The sequence below is a fragment of the Passer domesticus genome, chromosome 2, assembly GCF_036417665.1.
Source record: "Passer domesticus isolate bPasDom1 chromosome 2, bPasDom1.hap1, whole genome shotgun sequence".
In the NCBI taxonomy this organism is placed as follows: domain Eukaryota; kingdom Metazoa; phylum Chordata; class Aves; order Passeriformes; family Passeridae; genus Passer; species Passer domesticus.
This window is the reverse complement of record NC_087475.1, coordinates 5,969,345-5,991,431: the sequence shown is the minus strand read 5'-3', so window position 1 is coordinate 5,991,431 and position 22,087 is coordinate 5,969,345. Positions and strand designations below refer to the sequence as shown.

The following is a 22,087-nucleotide window of genomic DNA, read 5'->3' as shown; positions in this document are numbered from 1 at the left end:
TTGCTGTGCAGCTTTCTGGGAATTCAATATAGCCAGAAACTCAGCTTATGGATGGCAGTTTATGGCTCAGAACACTCACTCTGAATGTGTAGCTGGATTGGTAAATTAGTTCCCATAAAATGCAGAGATTTTTCAAGTGCTGAGTGCAGCCCCTGCTGCTCACAGATCTTCCTGTGTGTCCTGTGGAGACCACAGCACTCGACATGTGGCACGTGGGAGCAATCCTGCATGGACTGTGTATCTTGTCTGCTGTGCAGAGTGTGCATCTCCCCTCCTGCAGCCTGACATCCCGTGATTCATCAACCCTTGGGGGCAAAATTCCCCTCTGGAAGAGGAGCAGCTTTCAATGCCTCCAGAATCACTCTGGAAAGCAGAGAAGTTTGTCCTCACTGAGGATAACCAAAATGTAGGTCTGAGGGTTTGTTGCACCTGAAAACCCCAAACCAAGCAGCCACGTGCTGTAACAGTGTAGGGGGACAGGGTGGGACTGACATCCTGGCAGTACATTCCTCTCTGAATTATGGGCCTGAGGCACAGACCTCATTTTCTCCAGATGACTCTCAGGAAATACCCTCCCCATCAGCTATTATTGCTTAAATAATAGGGAGGGAAGTGCAACTGGCTTGGGCTATATCTGAGGTACTCCACAGGGCACATCCCAAATCTGGTACAGGGCAAGGCAGCTGAGACAACTGATTGTAAAGTCACTCAGTGGGCGTATACAGTTCTCTTTTTGCCTCAGAGTTATGAGGTCATGTGGAAAAATACAGATACTTGTTTAAAAATAGGTAATGCACTGAAAAGAAACGTTACAAAATCTGTTCCTGGTCAGCAGTTGTGCATTGATCTGACTTCAGTGATGGGGCCTCTAGGTAGGAAAACCCACATACAAATGTTTGCAGGATCAGAATCTTAAATGTTAAGTTTCCAGAAAGTCCAGTCCAGGAAGGGAAAAGCCTGTCGAGGGAGAGGTCTGCTGGGATTTGATTTATGAACAGGACATCCTGCTTAGTTCTGAGATCTTGCAGATACTATTCTGTGAGGCTGCTGGGTTATTGTGATGGCAAAGAAAAGGAGCTCACCCTCTCCCTTGTCTGCCAAAGGCACTCAAACCTGTCTGGGCATCATATCAGTGCTAAACATTTGGCATTTTTTGCCATGTTTCATCACCACTGTTTACTGAGGGATGTTAAAAATGCACGGCATGTGTGCAGCTCCCTGCTGGGAGGCTGACATGGCTGTCATTCATTAGTGACATGCTGTCATCTGTGCAATTAAGATCAGGGTTGATTCCATGACCCAGCCACAGAAGGTGACTGGCCAGAAAGTTGGGGTAAAAGGCAAAATGAGATAGAGCTCTTGTGAGAGTGTGAGGAGATGTAGGGTTCTTAGGAGGATATTTCCCAGTTCTTCTGGATCACTGCAGCTGCATTTGCACTTTCCACAGGCTGTGACATGGGTCTAGCTCAGCCTGTGCACTCAGATTTCCTCTGTGTGGGAACCAGGGTGCAATGGGGATGTAAGAAAGGATGTTTCACTCCCACATCATTCTCTAGTAGGAGATAAGAGACCTCCAAGACATGCTCTGGGGCAGTGATGTTGACACAACTTTAGAAAGCTGCTTTGTTCCCTGGGATGCTCCAGCCACTGAAGGGCTGGCTGCCAGGGGCTGCCTGAAACTGTCCCCTGGCTTTGGCTGGAGCTGCAGCACTTCAGCACCTCAAGCTACTCCTCTGCTACTTAATTAAATGATGCCAGGGCACATTCCCAGACATTAAGGCTGAGTCATCTATACTGTCCAAAGCACATCTGTGGTTCCTTCAGATGTTTCTCAGGCATGGCTTGGAAGCCAGCAGAGCCTGGAGACCATTCTTGGTAGACATTTGAGATGAAACTGCCTTCTTTTGGATGATAAGGAAGTTCAGTAGACTGGAAGCAGCTCATGTTGGCTGGCCTTGGTGCCAGAGGACAGACCTGGGCATGTCTGAGACACTGTTCTGGACATGGTCTGGGTGTCTCCAGCTGCCTGTCCTTAGGATAGAAGGCTCTTTTGTTTACATAGTGGTTGGAAAGGATTTTATGGTGCTTTAAAGGTCAGTGCTGGAGCTGGATGTTCAAGTGTAGCTTGATGGGAGCTGGTAGGGAAGGAGCTGGGTAAACTCACTTGTCTGGCTGCTTCCACACACACCAGGGAAGGAAATATCTGCATTGGAAATGGCTAAACTGTGCTACCTGTGTTTCCTTCTGGCCTTCTGACCGCTGGCAAAGCTAACTCTTTAGCTTGTTTTATTCCTGATATGTAATTTATTCACCTCATTTCTTTCTACCTGGCCCCATGACCCTGCAGAGGAGTGATGAATTTGGACACTGCAGAAAACCTCGAGCCCACCCTGTTGCCAGTGGATAATTGGGAGGCATAATTCATCCAGCTGCAGATGAACAGAAGAGTCCTCCAGGGAGAGCATCCTCCCTACCTCATCCATCACCTTGTCACTGGCTGAATCCATGCAGTTCATCTTCCTGCTTTGTGATTTTCCTGGGAGTCCTGGCACTTCACTTTTACCTCCAGATGAAGGGAGACCAAAGCAGAAACCCTGAGCACAAACCTAGCTGCCTTCTGGAGCTCTCTCTGTCTTCCCATTGCCAGGGTCCTGTTATAGCCGTGTCACCTCTGGAATGAAGAAACTCAGGGTGGGTCTGGCTACCCCGTTTTCATTGGAAATCCCCTGTTTCTAACCTTGTAAGTAGCCCCAAAGGTATGTGGGGCTGCTAAAATTAAGAGGCTGACCCAGGACTGGGATGGGTGACATGACAGCTGCAAAGTGGCCTTTGCTGAGGTTGTTAATCTGAGGAAGGGTGACTGGGCTGTGCCAGCCACACACACATGTGGGATGTGATCAGAGACCCTCCCCAGGGCTGGGACCCCTTCCCAGGGCTGTGTCCAACGTGGGCACAGCCTCAGCTGTGGGGCTGTGTGCTGGGGAGGTGGAAATTTGGGTTTAGAGCACTCTGTCCTGGGTGAAAGAGCACTGCAGCCGAGTGACAGAGTGCTTCACAGAAATAACATTTCTTGGCTCAGTCAGAGAGGTGTGAAAAATTCAAGCTGGTGTTTGCGCTGCTCTGTCCCTTCAGGGCTCCTGACTTTTCCCCAGGATTTTGCCCAGTCATCCCATCTCCTTTCCCTTCTCAGCTCTCCCAGAGCCGTGGCTGCAGGAGTTGCTCACAGTTTTGTGAGAAATGATACTCACTTCCAAAAACTTAAAAAGGTTTATTAAGACCTTATAAAAAATACAACAGAAGACTGAATATAGAAAATATTAGGGTGCTGGGATGCTGGGAGCAGAGGATCTTTCCTACCATGTGCTCAGCCGCACAATAGAGGTTTTGCCTTTTAACCCTTTAGCTCCTCCCAAAGTTCTGTCCATTGACTCCTTCTTCACCATCAAGTGGTGGAGCTTGCTTCCTTAAATCTTGATTAGATCAGGTGCTGCCATAGTAATGAGCTGACCCTCCCAAATGTCCCAAACCCAGGCCAGCCCCTAGTAACAACTCAAGGGGGGTAAAACATAACTATAAATCTATAAAACTTATCTTAACATGTATACATTATATTTGCCTTTTAATTCTGAGATTCAACCACGGCATTACTCATCTATGACACTCTTTAAGCAGGTTTGTGCTCATGCAAACCTCATCTTCTTCCACCCAGGGGCTCCTCTGACTCAGGTAATCCCTTGCTTCCAACTGTTTTGTGCCAGCCTCCTCTGCAGCCCAAAACTTGGCTCTCCTTCTGCTTGGTCTCATTGTACCCAAACTCTGGGACACGTTGTGGTGTCTCTACCCAAAAGTAGGCACTGGGGTGCAAACTCTGCTTTCAAAGCTCCAGGTGGAGCTTACAGAGTGAATTGGGATGGGTTAGGTCCCACCAGGGAGGCCATACAAAACCCCCTGTGTTCCCAAAACTGGATGCACTGGAGAGAGGATGGACGAGAGGACAAACTGTAGTGTCAGTGCTGGGAATGGGCAGTTGAGAGCCAGAGGGCTCAACAGTCCTCCCTAATCTCATGCAGGGAGCCTGTGGGAAATTGAAACAGCAACTCAGACTTCTCATGTCTGGGTCCCAACCACAAAAGAGCAGCTTTTGGTGTGATGAATGAGGAGAAAGCCCAGCACATGTTCTTTATCAGCTGTCTCTGTCTGGGACAGAGTGGATCTGGCCCCACAGAGGACGTCCTGGGGCAGTGTGGGTGGGAGCTGGTGTGGGCTTGGTGGGAGGCGCTGGGCTCTGGCAGGGACACATGTGACTGGTGACCGGCAGAGGAGCTGCCCCTCTTTGTTCACAGGTGATTTTAAGGCGGCTTTGAAGTAGTCTGTGGGATTTTGAACAGCTTTGTCTGATTTCTGAGAGGAGAGGAAACTTAAAGTGTCTGCCAGTGGAGAGTCCAGAAGTGAAATGACATGCCTGACAGCAAAGCTCCTGAGACAGCTCCCCTGTGGGTGTAAATCAGCACCGTCCCCTTGGTGCCATCAGAGCTACTCTGGCTCCCAGCCCGTGCTCCCAACCATCCTGGGTGCTCAGCAGCACTGGAACAACTTCAGGTGTAATTGCTTCTCACAGAAAAAAACCTCAAAACTGTAAGGAAAGGCAGCTGGCTTAGTGAGGATAAATCTAGGTCTCTTCAATCTTTTTTTTCCTTGAAGGAAAGCAGAGTTGTGATGCAGAGGCAGCAAGACAGGAATGCCATAAAACAAGCAAATAAGGGTGGAAAAGGGTTTGCCATCTCACAGTCTTTTTTCCCCTACATCCTCCTGCCACACAGCAGCTATCCAAATGGAGTTGAAGAAAACCAGAGGGGATGGCTGCATGAACAGCCTTTGAAAGAGCCTGGGCTAGTTCTCGTCCTCATTGTGTTGTTTTTTGGTTTTTTTTTCCACCAGTGCTACTACACTGATTTTGACTGCAGTGACACAGCTGTGAAACAGGCTTAATGTAGTGGAGAATTAAACCTTATGTATCTAGATTTGTTTTTCAGAGCTGTGCTTTTCTTACAGGGGAAAAAAAAAAGTGCCTCGAGTTTAAAGGTAAGCTCCAAATCTTCACTGCACCATGAAGATTTGCAGATATAAATCCCATTTAGATGACTTTTATAAACCACTGGAGTGCTCCCCAGCAGTAGGATTTAACCTTGGGATGTTCACTTGCTGTAATGTGATTAATGAGCCTTTCCCCATGCATAGCAGATATCTAAGCAATTTTTTGTGTATGGAAGTGGAACAATTGTCCAGCTTTACGCAAATGAGGAGCTACTTCAGTGTCTGCCCTGTGAAGAGACTTCAGTTTCAATGGGCTTCAAGATTGCACTTTTGTGTTAAGTGGAGCTGTGATCTTTTTCCAATGAGTGTTGCTATGCAGGGCCAATTTGTGACGTCCATTATTCTAAAATAAGTAACTTCTACACAGCAGAAATATGCTCCACTTGCACTGCTAATCTTTCACACAAAGGCGTGTTTGGAAGAAAAGTTATTTATTGCAAGTAATAAATGCAGGTTCTCAAAAGCATTTATAAGTTAGTTTCCAGAGCACTCCAGTTTGAAATAATTTCCTTTCAATTTTCTATATTTTCAATCTCTTTCCTGGCTGTTTTAGACCATATATTGCATACTTAATTATTCTCTGAAGGAGAATCTCAGCCATTGAAAATGGGATGTACTTAACAAAATTCCTCACACAAGAATCTGTTATTCAGGGTTCAACTATGACCTGTTCTACGAAGGGAAACGTGACTGTGTTAAATATGAATGTCATGTTGAGGTCTCCTCACCTGCTAATGGTTATAGATCTCACCTGTGTAGTTTATGAGCTCTTCTCAGTCATTGATATAATTGTCCTTTAAATGTCCTCTAGTGGAAAATGCAAACTGTAGTTAACACTCACACAGTTTTTCTGAAATTACAGAGAGCTGGGGTGCAGTGGGATTTGCAGTTGGCTCATCTGGTTTTTTATACTGTGTCTTTACCTCTAGATAAGCTGCATCACTAGGAGCAGAATTGTTTAAATTTGTGCTAGAAGGACCCAGAAACCTTAATTTAACTAGAAACCATGTGAGTTACCAGCTACTGAAGACTCCACTTACTTGAGGAATTTGCATGGGTTTTTTCAGGCTGTTCTTAAGTAGGTAAAATGCAAATATATCAATATTTGGGAGAGTTTCTATGATTAGCTGACAGTTCTTTGCAGCTTTGACCACCAGGTGCCATGGGACTGGGAAGTGCAACTGAATAACTTCATGGCAGCAGTAAAATGAGTGCCTTGCAGTCCTGTTTGACTTCTGTGTGAGGCTGGCTAAGAGATCCCAACCCTTTTCCCTGCCCTAGCAGCAGCTGGCTGTGGCTGTGCAGCTGCACAGGGGGACAAGGGCTGACTCCATCCTGGTTGTGCAAAGGGTTTGCATACAGGATGAACTACAGCTGCATCCCTCTCTTGTTTCATAATCATCAACGAATTTATAGTCCTCCAAGTAGGTCTGAGGATAATTAGCCAAGTGGAAATGAATGTTTCTAGCAAATAATTCATGTGCTTAAAATCCCTGCTTGTCCTGTGTGTTTGACTTGCTGATGCCCCTCAGGAACGGGAGGAGCTGCAGGTGTTCCTGTCATCTCTCTGCCTTTGGAGGGAGGGAGAAGTGAGAGTTCAAAGGCAGAGTTAAACCACTTTGGTTATCCTGAAGTCACAAAAAAATCTCTGTGTCTCCAGTGGAAATATCCACATTTCCCTCTCATTTTCAAAATGCTTCCAGGATTTCATTCTTTCTGGCAGAATGTGTTAGTCAAAAGAGGCTTTTCTCTGTTCTCTGGAAAACCTTTTGTTTGACTGCTTTGTCATCTGAGGAAACACTTCTCCATAACAAGTTTTCCTTGAATTGGTCTGGTTTGATTTTTATTTCATCTTACAATCCACAACAAAACTTTTACCCCAGTGTAACCAGTTTTCACGAAGTTCCCTAAGAAATACAGGGCAAGCTGTGCTGACTGCATGCTGTGGGAGTGGGAAATGAAAGACAGCCAGTCCCTTAGCAAGGTGCAAAGCCTGCATTGGACTCAGGTTCAGCAGCTGAGCTCATGGAGTGCAGGAACTGGGCTGTGAGATGGGAATTGTCCATGGCAGATCGTAGAGCACGAATTTCCATCTGCAGCCAACTCCAAGGCATCCATACATTGCTGGTTCAGCCCTTTCTGACATGTGTGATGCTGCCTGGCTGGGATGTGCTATTACATTGCTTATAGATGTTGCTGGGTGCCTCTGGAAGTCAGAGCTTTCTGGGGATCGTTCCCTCCCCAAAAATGAGGCTGCTCTGATCACAATTTAAAGGAAGGCTGCAAAAAGCTGTGAACTAATCTGTAAAGTCGTGGCTTGCTTCTCTTTCACCTCCCTCCTCGGGACACGTCTGCAGTGTGAAGCTGGTATTAGTGCATGAAACGCCCGTGCCCTGGGGGAGGCACCCTGAAATGAGTCAGGAATTTGCTGTGTGCGTGCTTAGCACACTGCAGCCGTGCCTGCTCCGTCTGCCATCCTCAATTTCCATTTGTGCCTCTGGGAAGAGAGGAGAAATCTCTTCCTCTGGTGCTGTCACAAGTAATATGATGTCCAGAGTGGCTGCATGCAGGAGGAGAGGGAATGCCTCCCCTCCCCAGGGCTTGTGCCATTCCCTGGGGGGCTGATGAGCATCCATGCTGACCTGGATACCTGGGAATGACACGGAGGAAAAACCTCACTGAGGTAACTGAAAAGAAAAAATCCTTTGAGCATCACACTGTGGTCACTGGTTGTTCCAGGAGTGGTTTGAACCCCGTGAGCAGAGGTTCCACACATCCCCATGAATATCTGCAGAATTGCTGAATTCTCTTATGTTGCCAGAGTTTGAAGTTAACTCATCAGAACATTTTTGGGCTTGTTCTGGAGGCTGGAAATTCAGCTATGCTCTCAGAAAGCTTGAACTCTCACCTAGGACTGAATTAGCAAGTATAAAGAATAGTTCAAGTTAGTTTGCTGATCCACTGGAGAGGTGCTCTGTTTTTTTTACAGCTATTTATGCAAGAGTGTGGACACATGTATATACACACAAAGAAGAAATACGGGCTGTTCCCTTGGCCTCATCCCACTTTCCATGAGCAGAAGTGCTGCCCTGGGAGCTGTAGCCGTTCACGTCTGCAATCTGCCACCTGTCAGAGCAATCTGAGATTTGCTGGTGACAACTGAGTGCTAATATCTGCCATCCTTGCCCTGCAAATAGCCGAGGCATTCCAAGTCCCAGGCCCCTGGTCCTTGCGTCAGCTCTCCTCCCTGGGATTAGTTCAAACTCAGCCAATCACCCAGTGGCCATTTGGAGTGATTCACTCTTAGCAGTATCTTCAACACTCACTGAAACTTCAGGGGGAAAATGAGTCATTTCACATTATAGAAAGTCATATCTTGCCCTTGGTATTTCTATGTATACATGAGTGATAATCATTTATTTTTAGATCGATTTCTCTAGCATTAATGCTGCTTCCTTTGGTAAAGGCCATCTTGAGAGCCACTGCTAATATTCTGCTTATTGCAGAAAAGCTATAGGAGTTCATTTATTTATTCATGCGGTTGAATGACAGGGAGCCACAGCAGTAGCTGATTGTTGGGAGTCAGCCTGCAGACAGGGGCCCTGTTGCTAGGCTTATCTGCCCAATATGTGTTCAATAATGCAGCGAAATCATCCCCTTTCTGGCATTTGCTCGCTGCTTGAATCACCCGGGTCTGCCTCTGAGACCGTCTGGCGATGACGCAGAAAATCCTGGCTTTTCAGGGGGAGCCATTAGACAAGGTATTTGTCACGGTGTCCTGGAGAAGATCTTGGCACTGGGTAACCAAGACCAAGCAAGGGGATAAAGCAGAGCCTCAGGCCTCATTAGCTCCTGTCAGCATCCCAAGCAGCCAAAGCGTTCACCACAGCAGCTGTGGGCGGACGTGGTTTTGGTCCAAGTGCACCCACTGTGCTTGTGCCACCCACAGCATGTCTGTGCTGGGACCTGTGGCTGGTTTGGGATGTGCCAGGTCTGATACTGCACCCAAAACTTCACCTGCAGCATTCTCTGGATAACAGCCTGGCTTTCTTTGTACCTAATACAGCAGTGCTCCTGCGCTGGGGTCACCTGGCCTCGCCTCACCCAGTTTCATCTGTGGCAGGTCCATCCCCTGCCGAGCCTGTGTGAGGAGGGCAGCACAAATTCTTTGGTAATTCCCAAGGGGTCCCACCCTTGGGCAAGCACAAACTTCCATCACCTTCTCATGCATCAGCAGAGAAAGGCAGGGAACACCATCTGGCCAAGAGAGGCATTTCAGAGCCCTGCCTGAAGGGACATGGGACAACTTTCTGCTGCACTTCAACGTCTTTACAAAAAGTCTCTTGGGTTTTGTACACATATGTGTGTAAATGTGTGTTTCCATTCCAGATAACATGCATAATGATATTTAAAAACCCAAATGCATAGCTATGTGTCACAGAGAGGAATTTGCAAATTTGCAATTTGTTGAGATTTTGCTTGCTGCCCCCGCACCCCAAGAATGAAGAGGATTTGGATGTAATTCCATAGTGAAGCAGCTTCCAGCCCAGTCTGAGATAATTTTATTAGTGAACCTAAAATAGCAGCAACCTTTGCATGAGGGGATCTGTGTGGGTCAGTAGTCAGTTGCTGAGCACCTGGGGGAGTTCCCCCTATGCCCATCTGGCCCCTCAGCAGCCTCTCTGGAAGCAGGGACAAGTCCCTCCAGCTGCAGTGGCAGGATCCATGTCACAGCCCCCAGCGGGAATGTGTTCCCTCTGTTTGGAGCCTGTCCCCTGAGTTTGGGCTCTATCCCTGCAGAGGAGATGTGCAGTGTCCTCAGGCACAGAGGGGAGCAGGGGGGAAGCTGAGCAGTCCAGGCAGGGCGTGCTGCCTGTGGATGAATTCCTGTCTCCTCCCAGAGCAGCACAGTGGGTCGAGCTGTCTCCTGTGCCAAGCTTGGCCAGTGCCCTTCTCACATGAGCCTCCTGCCCTGTAGCATATATTTTTTGGGAAATTCTAAGTGCCTTTGCCCTTCTGTATGGAGATGTTTTTCCCTCCCCACTCCTCTCCTGCCTCTCCCCTGGCCTGCAAGGCCAGAGGTCATCCCTGCTCTGGAGCCTCCCTCTGGGTTTTGTTCCCCAAGAAGTTCCCCAGAGGCAGTTCCCTCTGCAACCAATAAAACCTGGTCCAAACTGTGACTTGCACTCCTTCCCATCCTCTGACTGTTAAACGCAATTTTGGAGATAAACTATGCAGATTAAAGAGACAACTGAGACATTTTACTATCATGCTGGCTCCTAAGTTAGATAAATACTATAAATTGTGGAGCCAGACTCAGCTCTGACTGAACTTTCACATCCAGCTTTAGTTTGATGTTGAAATAAAGTGACACCCCGATTTCAAGAGAGCTGACTTATCCCCTATTGGTGTTTATGTAAAGAGAGTTCAGCTCATGGCCTCCTTCCCGCATCATGGAAATACTGCCAGTGTGACTCCAAGGAGTGTTTTCCTTCTCTGTCTTTCACTGTTCACCAAAGATTTGCCGGGAAAACGGGGCTCAGGCAGCATCTGTGTAGGAGCTGTTTGAGCACAGATGTTACATCACTTTGGCTCAGGATGACAGAACATAATTATCAGAAAACATTTCTAAGTAACAGGCTCATTGTCTGCTCTATTTAAAATGATTTCTGGCAAATGATCATATCACAGGCAAAAGACCAGCCATCTTCTTATGGCAGGAGAGATGTGTGTGATGAATGTGCATGGGAAGGGCCCAAGTGAGAATCAAGTCTGTGACCCCTGTCTCCTTACAGTGAAACTTTCTTGCTGCCTCTCAGAGAAAATAAGGAAAACCAAGGGAGCAGACAGGCTGTGGATGATGGAAGATGTGTGCCTGAAATGTGACATTCAGTGGTTTGGCCGTTTTTACTGCAGCAGCAAAACATATTCTCAGCTGGCTTAGGAGAGGAAGTAAGGCAAGTACTTTGCATGCCTCCATTAGGACATATTTATGTTTTATGTGACTGGATGACATAAACCACTGGTTCTCATCTCTTTCTGGAGCTGTGAAATCTGGCTGAGTTCACTGCACCAGGCCTGCTGGAAGTCAGCACATCGGTGAGGATCTCTGTTTGGCAACCATGGCCATAGAAATTACCAAAACAGACAGCACAGTGTAGTGCTGCTTGATATTTTCCCTGCCTGCGGTCCAGCTGCAGAGCACACTCTACCATTCTGCCTTTCCAACACTCCTGGCAGAGACAAAAGCTTTTCAAATCTTTTAAATTATTGCTTTCGTAGTCTTCAATGTTTTTAAATCCTTCATGACTGGAACATGTTGCCCAGAGAAGCTGTGGATGCTCCATCCTTGGAAGTGTTCAAGGCCAGGCTGGACAGGGCTCTGAGCAGCCTGGTTGAGTGGAAGGTGTCCCTGTCCTTGGCAGGGGGAAGATCTACAAGGTCTCTTCCACCCCAATACATTCTATGATTCTGTGATGATTCTCTGATTCTAAGATCATCTTGCTTGACCTTTGTATGATGGAAGACTTTGAATTTCATCCCCCAGTTCCAAAACCAAGCGAGCTTTTGGCTGAACAGGGTCTTCTGTAGAAGTTTTGCCAGATGTAAAGGAATCGAGTGAAGGCCTCGTTAATGAGTCCCTCGCCTGACTGTGCTCCGTATTGGATGTCTGCCAGAACACTTTTCCTCAATTCAGTTTCTCTGCTTCTTTGAGCAGTCCCTTGCCTGGTTTGATAAGGAACTATCTCCACTTTGTAGGGCTCCCTTGGTAAGGCACCTGGACACTTCCCTCTGGAGAGCTGGCAGCGATCCTGAACTCTAATGGGTCATTTTTATGGGACATAATGTCCCTTTGACAGGACCTGTTCCCACCACAACTTTACAGATCAGGGGGTGCCTCTGTGACTGGAATTCCACAGAAGGCTCCATGGCCATGTGCAGGCTTGTGTTCTTAGGGCTGGCCCTGGAGGTGCTTACCTTGTTTGTGTGGCATGAACACGCTCACCTCCTGTGGAGGTATCTGCTGGTGAAGGACATCCTGTGTCCCTCAGGCAACCTTGGGTTGATCAGCTGGTGTAAAAGGAATTTCCTGACACCTGGAGTGACCTGTCCCTGCCAGGCAAAGGGCTGCTGTGTTGAGCAGGCCATCCCAGGGGTTGCCTCTTGGCCAGCCAGCAGCCAGTTTGAAGGTAATTAAGGAATCCTGAGCAAACTGTAGATGATTTGTTGGGCACTTGTGATGGAGTAATACGAGGGAAATGTAAGGAGGGAAAGAGGACAGTATGCACTTAGAAATAATCCATGTTATTTATTTAATTAAAGCTTGTTTGTTGATTTTTGTTGTTTGGGGTTTTTTTCTTTAAAACAACGCTGAAAGTCTTAATTGCTAAGAAGCACGATGTATTTATCAACAGCAGAACACAGAACTGTTTGTTGAGCTGTGGCATTTTTAGCTTCTGCTCCCTCGAGCTGCTGCTGAGACATTGAGAAATACTTGTTTAGTGCCCTTAGAGTTGTGTGTTTTAGTCAACAAACTTGGCTGCTCTGTCAAGTTAAGGTGACCTTAAAATGCAATAACATTAAACTATTTGTTTTTGCAACGTTAATGTAAGTACTCTTGCTTATAAACAAGAAGCAGCTATAAAAAGGACTCAGTCTGTCCTGAGTGTGCAATTGTGCTCCTTCCACAGGGACAGCCTTTTACAGAAAAAAACCCTAAATTACCATCTGGCTGAAGCCCGTGGAAATATTTCCATTCACTTCAACCAAATCAAGATTTGGCACAGCAACAGAATAAATTCTGGGTGTCCACATTCCCTATCTCTCCCAGATGCACAGATATGAATTTTGGCCCTCTGTATTTATTATTAATGTAAATCCCCAAGCACTTCTAAACTCTATAATCAGAAAATCAAGGTGCCAACCCTAAAGCTCTCCCATTAGTTCAGATTTCCTTTTTCCTGTGAAAGACAACTGCCTGCGCTATGGAAGCATGTCAGCACCTTCCCTGTTGTATGGGTTATATCCTCTAATCTGCATAAATGTCCTTAAATTTAGGTCTCTTTTCCCATTAAAACACGGAGAAGGACAAGAAGAAGGAGAAAGAGGAGGAGGTCTCAGGACTCTGGTGGTCAGAGCATAAAAGCAAAAACAGACACAAAAGAGGGAAATCTATTTCCCATGGAAAATTATCAAAATGTAAGTTTTTTCAATCCCATTCCTAATGCATCCATAGTGACTGGAGAGATAAGAGGTGTGTGTGTGAAGGCCTTGGGAGGACTAAGGTAAAAAACAAACAAAAGAAAAAGCCCACCAAAACCCCCATAAAAAGCTGTATGCAAATGACTTCAGAGCTATTTGTGACATTGACAGCATTTCTTTACTCCTGAAACAATAATGGGAATAAAGTGGGAAAGTGGGCGGAAAAAAGAGGAAATGAAACAAATGGAATTTTGGCAGTAGAATATATCAGGAGCACTTAGGTACTTTTGAAAATGTTATTCAAATTTCCCAAGTAGCTGAGGCCATGGCTCAATGAGATCATAAATCAACTTTCAGTGCACTTAGCACTGACCCAAATCCATTACAACCACACAGCACAAGACATTGAGCTGCTACTTGAATCTCTTTGCTGCATCTCATTCACCAGACAGCACAGCTTTGGATGGGTTAATGCCATTAAAGCAGCTTTCAAGCAAACCAGGTGCTTTGTGTTCTCCTGAAGGTGGCACGAGGCCAGGGTGACAGCGTAGAGCTGCACAGACACTGGGCCATGGGTTGTGGCTTATGCAATGGAGAGGCACAGGGTGAGTGCTCAGCTCAGCTTTGTCCTGCCAGGGGAGAGCAATGGGGCTCTGGGAAGCTCCTTGGTCCCCAGCCTCCACTGAAATAAATGCATTGGGAAAGTGGGATCTCTTGAAAACCTCTTTGGGTGCCTGTCAGAACCCAGGACATCCCTCTGGGTCCTCTGGATGGCTCAAAATCCTGGCAGGGGCTCAGAGACCCTGGCAGGAAGACAAAGACTCTTGGGAATTCAATCTTAACCCATGGAGCAAATTACCAACTTTATGTGAAGAATTACAAGTTACAAAAGTTTAAGTAGCATAACAGTAGTTGTCACAGGGTGAAAAGTGGAATTTTGAAGGTTTTTACTATGGGGGTCTAGGAGGCAAGATGGAGGGACTTGGGCATTGTCCTGTTCTTCTTCCTAGCCTCCATCTTCTTGGTGATGGTGGCACTTTGGGATTGGTGTAGGGTAGAAAGTCACTGTCTAACACAGGTGATAGGTATTGGAACATAACTGTAAATATCAAATACATAGTTTATAGTATAAAAGACAACACCAGCCCCGTGGGCAGGCAGTGTGCCTCAGACTGACCTGCTGAACAGACCTGGGCAGGCATGACAGAAAATGTTTTAGATAAATAATAAACAACCTTGAGAACGACAGCCGAAGACTTCTGACTCCTTCTTCGACAGCTGGGTTGGGGAAAAGAGACTTTTAATACATCTTGGGGTCATCTTGACCAGAGGAGATCCCGAGAGGTGCCCTTACAAATGTGCCTCCTGGTGCTGAATTCTTACCAGAAACCACTCGAATTGTGAAATTTCTCCATCATTTCCACAGACTTGGACACCACCTTCCCCTGTGGTCCATGCTCCCTTGGGCTCATCCAACCTGTTCATCCCCTGGGGATGCCTTTGGCTGGCACTTTGGAAGATGCCATAAAGGACTTACCAAATTCATAAGGGCTTCCAATACACAAGTTCCAAGGATTTTCCTGGTGGAAGGGATGAGGAGCTTAGGAAGCTGCACCTGACTGAACCCCACCCTTCCCTGGCCCAGGGTCAGGGCTGTGGAGCACAGGGAAGACACCACTGGCAGAATCTGCATTCAGATGTGACCCCTCAACCTGGGACAGGCACTGTGGAGCCTCATAGAAGCTCAAAGAGGAAAAGGAGGAGCCTCTTTAATACCTAGCAGGAGGTGGGCAGCCTCAAGGTTTCCTTCAGCAATCTCTAGACCTTGGAAACTGGTAGGATGAATTTTGGGGTGCTCTGCAAAGCAGTTGATGAAGAGGATATGGTGATATGATATGATGAAAGATATGATGAAAGGGACCTTGGGTTAGGAACTTCAAACTGAAAGAGAGTAGGAACTCTAAACTCAAAGAAAGTAGGTTTAGATTAGATGTTAGGAAGAAATTCTTCCCTGTGAGGGTTCTGAGGCCCTGGACAGGTTGTCCAGAGAAGCTGTGGCTGCCCCATCCCTGGAAGTGTCCAAGACCAGGCTAGACAGGGCTCTGAGCAACCTGGAAGAGTGGAACATGTCCCTGCCCTTGGCAGGGGGTTGGAACTGGATGATCTTTGGTTCCCTTCAACCCAAACCATTCTACGATTTTATTATTCTAACTTGGTTTCTGTGAAAAGCCCCAAGGACAGTGAGGCACAGAGAGAAAATACCTCCTTCACAGGAGTTTTCTAACATGAAGCTGAAAGATTTTGCACTACAACAAGCTGAGGACGTTGAAAGAAGAGTTTCAAGGCAGGAAGCAAAGGCCCCTGAGGTCAGCTGAGGGCCATAAGAGCCATTTCTTTGCTGTGTCAACGTGGCAGTGATGCAAGGTCAGGTGAGGTTGGCTCTAATGGCACACAGCTCACGGGATGCCTGGGGAGCCGCCGTGAAAGGGGCACTCCAAGTTGCTAATGCCTTCATCTGGGTCAGCAGCTAATAGTCAGACACTGATTCACAGAACTTCCCTTCCCTGAGAGGTCCTGTAAATAGATGTATTTTTTTTTAAGCAGTGAGGAAGTGAGCAGCCCTGCTGAGGATTAAGTGCTCCCCATGTCTGACCTCAGGCATGCTGGCGTTGCCCCAGCCCTAGCTGCCTCAGGCACTCCTCTCCAGCTTTCTCCACATTTCCCCCTCATCCTTTCCCCCACTCCCTTCTCCTCCTTCCTCGCCTCATGTTGGCTATCCAAAATTGAATTCCTGTTGGAGTAAGGAACAAGTGTTGAAATCCCCTTTTTTTCCTTTTTTTTTTTTTTTTTTTTTTTCTGTGAAATGCAATTCTTGCTCCCTGGTCATCTTATTCTCAGAACATCCCCTCTGGATGGACCCCTTGCCCCTTTCCCTGATCCCAGCCCTGCACAGCTGCACAAAGAGGTCAGTGAAGTTGCAAAAACAGCTTTTCCCCCAAGGCTTGGTCTGGCCCTGAAGGCCCCTTGCTGATGCCAGTTCCTGGGCTCAGGAGATTCCTGCTCACCACAGCTCCAACTGGCTGGTTCAGAGGTTGGCTGGAGCCCACTCACACTTTCTGGGGGCTATTTCAGTTAGGACTTTAAATACTGCAAAAGATGCTCAACAAATGTCAGTAGGATCCTTTAATCACAACCATGAAATAGTGGAGTTTTCAGTTCTTGGAGAAGTAGGGAATGGGCTCAGCAGAGCTGCCACCTTGGATTTCCAGAGGACAGGCTCTGGTCTGCTGAAGAGTCTGGTTGGCAGAATCCCTTGGGAGGCAGTCCTGAAGGTCAAAAGAGTCCAGGAAGACACAGAGATTCTTAAGAAGGGAATCCTAAAGGCACAGCAGGAGCAGGCCATCCATCCCCATGTGTCAAAGGATGAGCCAGAGGGGCAGAAGGACTGGCCTGGCTGAGCAGAGAGCTTTGGCTGGAACTCAGGGAATAAAGGAGCATTAATGACTTTTGGAAGAAGGTGCAGGCAACTCAGGAGGACTACAAGAATGTTGTGAGGTCATGCAGGGAGAAAATCAGAAAAGGCAAAGCCCAGATAGAACTTATTCTGTCTACTGGTGGAAAAGACAATAACAGTTGTTTCTATAAGTACATTATTAGCCAGAGGACAGCTAAGGAGACTCTCCATCCTTTCTTGGATTTGGGGGAAAATACTTAAAGCCTTCTTTACCTCAGTCTTTAGTAGTAAAACCAGTTGTTTTCTGATTACCCTGATTTGGAAGACAGGGAGCAGCATGAAGACCCATAATCCAAGGAGAAATCACCAGCAAACTACTGCAAGACATACAGACATACACAAGTCTGTACAGGATTCATCCAAGGGTGCTGAGGGAGCTTTCCAAGCCACTTCCCACAATTTACCAACAGTCCTGGTTAACTGAGGAAGTTACACTTGACTGGAAGTCAACAAATGTGCTGCCCAGCTAAAAGAAGGACCAGAAGGGGGATCCTGGGAACTACAGGTCTGTCAGCCTGACCTCGGAGCTGTGAAGGTCATGAGGGAAATGATGCCAAGTGCCATCATGTGGCACATGCAGGACAACTAGGGGATCAGGTCCAGCTGGCATGGGTTTGGGAAGGGCACGTCCTGCTTGACAAACCTGATCTTCTGTGACCAGGTGACCTGCTTAGCAGGTGAGGGAAAGGCTGTGGATGTTGTTTGTACTGGACTTCAGTAAAGACTTTGATGTCATTTCCCACAGCACTCTCCAGGAGAAACTGGCTGCTCATGGCTTAGGAAGGTGCACTCTTTGCTGGGCTAAAAACTGGCTGGGTGTCCAGGTCCAGGGGTGGTGGAGAACAGAATTACATCCAGCTGGTGACCAGGCACAAGCAGGGTTCCTCAGGACTCAGTGCTGGGGCCAGTTCTGTTCCATGTCTTTATTAATTGTCTGGATGAGGTGATGGAGGCACCCTCAGTCAGTCTGCAGGTGACTCTAAACTGGACAGGAGTGCTCTGCAATGCAGGAAGGACATTGAGGGGCTGGAGCAGGTCCAGAGGAGGTCAATGGAGCTGGGAAAGGGTCTGGAGCACAAATCTGACCAGGAAGTGCTGAAGGAGCTGGGGGTATTTAGTATGGGAAAAAAGGAGGCTCAGGTGGGACCTTCTTACTCTCCACAACTCCATTACAGGAGGTTGTGGCCAGGTGGGGGTCACTGTCTTCTCCCAAGTAACAAGTGACAGGAGGAGAGGAAATTATCTGAAGTTGTGCCAGGGGAAGTTTAGGTTGGATATTAGGAAAATTGTCTTGATGGCCAAGCATTGGAACAGGCTGCCCAGGGAAGTGATGGAGTCACCATCCCTGGAGTTATTTAAAGGATGTGCAGATGTGGTGCTTGGAAACATGGGTTAGTGGTGGCCTTGGCAATGCTGGGTTAATGGTTGGACCTGATGATATTGGAGGTCTTTTCCAGCCTACACTGTTCCATGATTCCATGATTTGGGTCTCACTATTTCCTTCTTTCCATTCCCAGTCCCTGTCCTTCATAGCCCAGCCATTTCTGTAGAGGACATGTCCTTCAGGGCAATATTTTATGCCTTTCTTGATGTTTTTTATGCCTTTCTTCATGTTTTCTATTTATCCATTAATGTAAAATCTGTCTGTGACAGGCTTTTAGCATGACTGTTTCTGTGATAAGTTGTTTACTTCTTTTTCCTTTGGGTTTTGCCTGTAACAAAAATGATTTACCATTGGAAAGCCTTTCCTTGCCTGTTTTTTATCCCAAATTTTCTGTCTCTTGTCATCTTTTTTTTTCTTTTTTTTTTTTTTTATGTCTCCTAGACTTACCTCTTTATGCGTTTGCCACTGCATTGGTCTCCTCAGCCAAGCTGACATTTTTCTGTGCAAAAGGAATTATTTCCCAAACCAGGTTAGGTAGATCAGGAAAGCAAGAAGAGTAAGCAGAATTTAGACCAGCAGAAGAACACAGCTTTATTTTATTCAGGGAGAACATTAAGATAAATCTTCCAAATCACCCCCCTCTAAATATAAGCTGAATCTTCTGACATAAATCAGCCAATTTAGCTGCTGCTAAAGGCTTTGTAGTGTAGGCAAGTGCTCCTAAGTGGAGCTGGCTGAAGTGCTGCTGGTTTGACTCAGTTGCTGTACATCAGGTCGATAAGGTCACTGCCCTCCTCGTGCAGCTTTTCTGCAGGTTCATGCAGATCCCCAAGGCAGAGATGCTCTGCAGTGAACATTTCTGCATTTGTTGTTCTCACATCCTGGGTGTCTTCTGGCAGCACTCATCATATGCATCATTGCTCAATTCAAGGCTCTCGTGTTCTCAAGTCTCTTTACAGGCAGGGTGGGATGTGGCTGGTGGAGCTCGGGGTTGTCTGGGCTTGAGTGGAGTGAATCATCCTCACAGAGTAATCTCCCTCTGCCACTGATGCTGAACTGCTGCAAGCTGTTCCTACTCAGCAAAGCACATAAGCCAATTTCTGGCTCCATTTCCATTCAGCAGAACATTTAACTGTGAGTTTAATATTAAACTCATGCTCAAATCCCTTAGCTTATTAATGGGTTTAGGTGAATGTCCACTCTGCATCACTGAATGAGGCAGGGATTAATTGCAAAGAGAGAGGAGCTCTGCAGAGCTGGGTTCAGGCAGAAAACTGGTGCACTCCCACCTAAGGCTTCTCTCCCCACCAGCTGTGCATCCAACAGTTTATTCCCAGGGTACAGTGTTGATACTTTAATCTTGCTCATCAAGGGATATTTTTGTGGTGTTGGATCTGCCTGCTGAAAGAGCCTGTGAGGTGGCTCGGGAGCTTGGTGAGCCTCTCAGCTCTGCTGGTGTGGGGAGGGTGATGGCAGCTGGGTGTGGCATTCAGAGGCCATCCCTTAGACACCTGGCTCTTCTCATCTCCAGCTTCAGACAGCAGAGGTGGAGGATGCACACAAAGCACGATGGGCTGACGTGACAGCTTTCCCATAGCAGATGTCACACAAGCCCAGAAAGGGTAGGAGTTGAAATAGTCACTTGCTGTAGTGTGTTTTCATAGGGGAGGAGGTGACAGCTCCCTTTGTACACTGCACAAGTGCAGACTGGGCAGGGCACCTGCTGCTCTCTGTGAAGGGGATCTTCATTTCTGTAAAGCAGATTCCTCCCTCACTGTTTGCTCATTGTAGAAAATGCTGAATTGAAGATGCTTTTAGAAGCATGTTGTCTTCACAAAGTCCTATAATTTTGACATATCTCTTCCTCTGTTGCAGGAGATGACATAACATTTTTGAAAGCCCTGGCACATGTTGTCCAGGTGTTGTGGATGCCCCATCTCTGGAAGTGTTCAAGGCCAATTTGGATGGGGCTCTGAGCAACCTGATCTAGTGGAAAATGTCTCTGTCCATGGCAGTGGGCCTGGAACTGGATGATCTTTAAGGTTCTTTCCAACCCAAACCATTCTATGATTCTTTAATTCTATGGTTGATGCTGTCAGTCCCTGAGTGCTGACAAACACCACAACTCTGTGGGCACAGATCAAGCTCTCAGTCTTTGCACCCCACTTTTCCCACCTTTATAATGGGAATAACAATAGTTGTTAACCTCATAGCAGTGTGGTATTGGCTGTGTTTAAACAGAAAGTCTGAGCACACTTGGTGGAACTCCATTTAATTGCTCCTGGATTTAAATTTGGGGTTTCCAGTGTTCCCATTCTATCCATTAGCCTGGACACCCTCTGACATGCAGTGGCAGCAGGGGACTGATTGGTGACTTCCAGGTAACAAGGGACAGGGTCAAAGGGGATGGCCTCAAGCTGCACCATAGGATATGAGGAAGTATGGCCAGACATTGGAACAGACTGTCCAGGGAAGTGGTGGAATCACTTTCCCTGGAAGTGTTAAAACATGTGGTGCTTAGGGATTTAGTAGTGGACTTGGCAGCACTGGGTTGATGGTTGGATTTGATGATTTTCAAGGCCTTTTTCAACCTTAATGATTCTCTGATTCCAAGGGTGCAAACCAGAAGCCTTTCCTTGAGCTGAGTGGAGTTGTGCCATTGCCAGGCTGTGGTAAGGAGAGGATGTTTATCGCAGACTGTTTTGATTTGTAGAGTGAAAACACAGAGCTTAGTCATCAAAAACAGGGGTTAGTCATCAAAAACAGTTTACCTTCCTCTCAAAATACGAAAAGGCTTAAAAGTTTGGTGAGGTTTACAGGGCATTAAACAAACACTGCTATTACAATTGCCGGTGTTAATTCTCATCAGGTAGCCTTCCTTCCCCATTCGAGGGGAGACTCAGAGCTCCTTTTCAGCTGCCAAATGCTGTGACCCTGGTGCCCATAAAAGGTTTCTGCTGTAACTGTCTTGTTATCAGCCCATCAATGTCCTGACACTTCCTAGTGATTAATCCTGTGTTGAAATGAAATTAAGTTTCCATATATTTGGCCAGTGACCCCAGGACTTCCTATTTGGGGAATACAAAGAATAAAGCATCTGTAGCCTACAGGAAGCCAGAGTCTCTGATTTCCTGCAGAGGCAGAACAAGAACAAACAGGGAACACATTTTTCACCGCGGCAGTCGAAAGCGCACGTAAGAGCCCTGTCGGCCCCCATGATGAAAACAATTGGAAGGGGGAACATCCCTGGTCCCAAAATTATTTGTGGGTGTTTTGTTACGTACACAATATGCCATTAGAAAATAGATGCAACTCAAGTTAATGTTTTTTCCAGGTGACTATTAAGGTTTCCTTTGGCATAGGTCTTTTGGTTTCCATCAGTGAGATTGTGTTTGTTAGGCAAGTGAGTTTTACTTTGCCTTTTGCTGCACTAGGCTCTCTAAATCCATTTGAGATTAGGAAAATGCAGGGATATTTTTTTTTACAGCTTTGTTTAAATGAGCCAGGCCAGATTCAGGCTGATGTAAATGCCAGTGAAAGGGGCAGGAGGAGGTGATAAGGCAGCAAATCCTCCTTGCAGCCTAACTCTGACTTGTGATGAAAGGTATGTGGGGAAGTAGAGGCACCAGCCCGCCTGCTGAGGATCCCTGAGGGAGAGCCATTGCTGCCTCTACAATCCAATTCAGTTGCTTATACTCACAGATGGAAACACTTCTGGATGCTTCCAAATTGCTGGTTGTGTCTTGCACTAATGGGCATCATCAGCTTGGAATTAACCTCTCTCTGAATAGTGCTTCTACCTGAATACACATAATGGCACACGTGCATCTGCACATACAGAGTGTGTGTATTTACAGACAGACAAAAAGCTGTTCTGTTTACCCATCACCTTG

General features: G+C 46.7%; 1 long non-coding RNA gene across 2 annotated transcripts in view; it reads left to right on the top strand.

Moving 5' to 3' along the window:
- Positions 1-22,087, top strand: part of LOC135292870 (uncharacterized) — a 40,956-nt gene that overhangs the window by 1,184 nt on the left and 17,685 nt on the right. For both annotated transcript variants that reach the window (XR_010355034.1, XR_010355033.1), the window contains exon 2: positions 13,153-13,293. This is a non-coding gene — a long non-coding RNA (uncharacterized LOC135292870). The remainder of the gene's footprint in view (positions 1-13,152; positions 13,294-22,087) is intronic.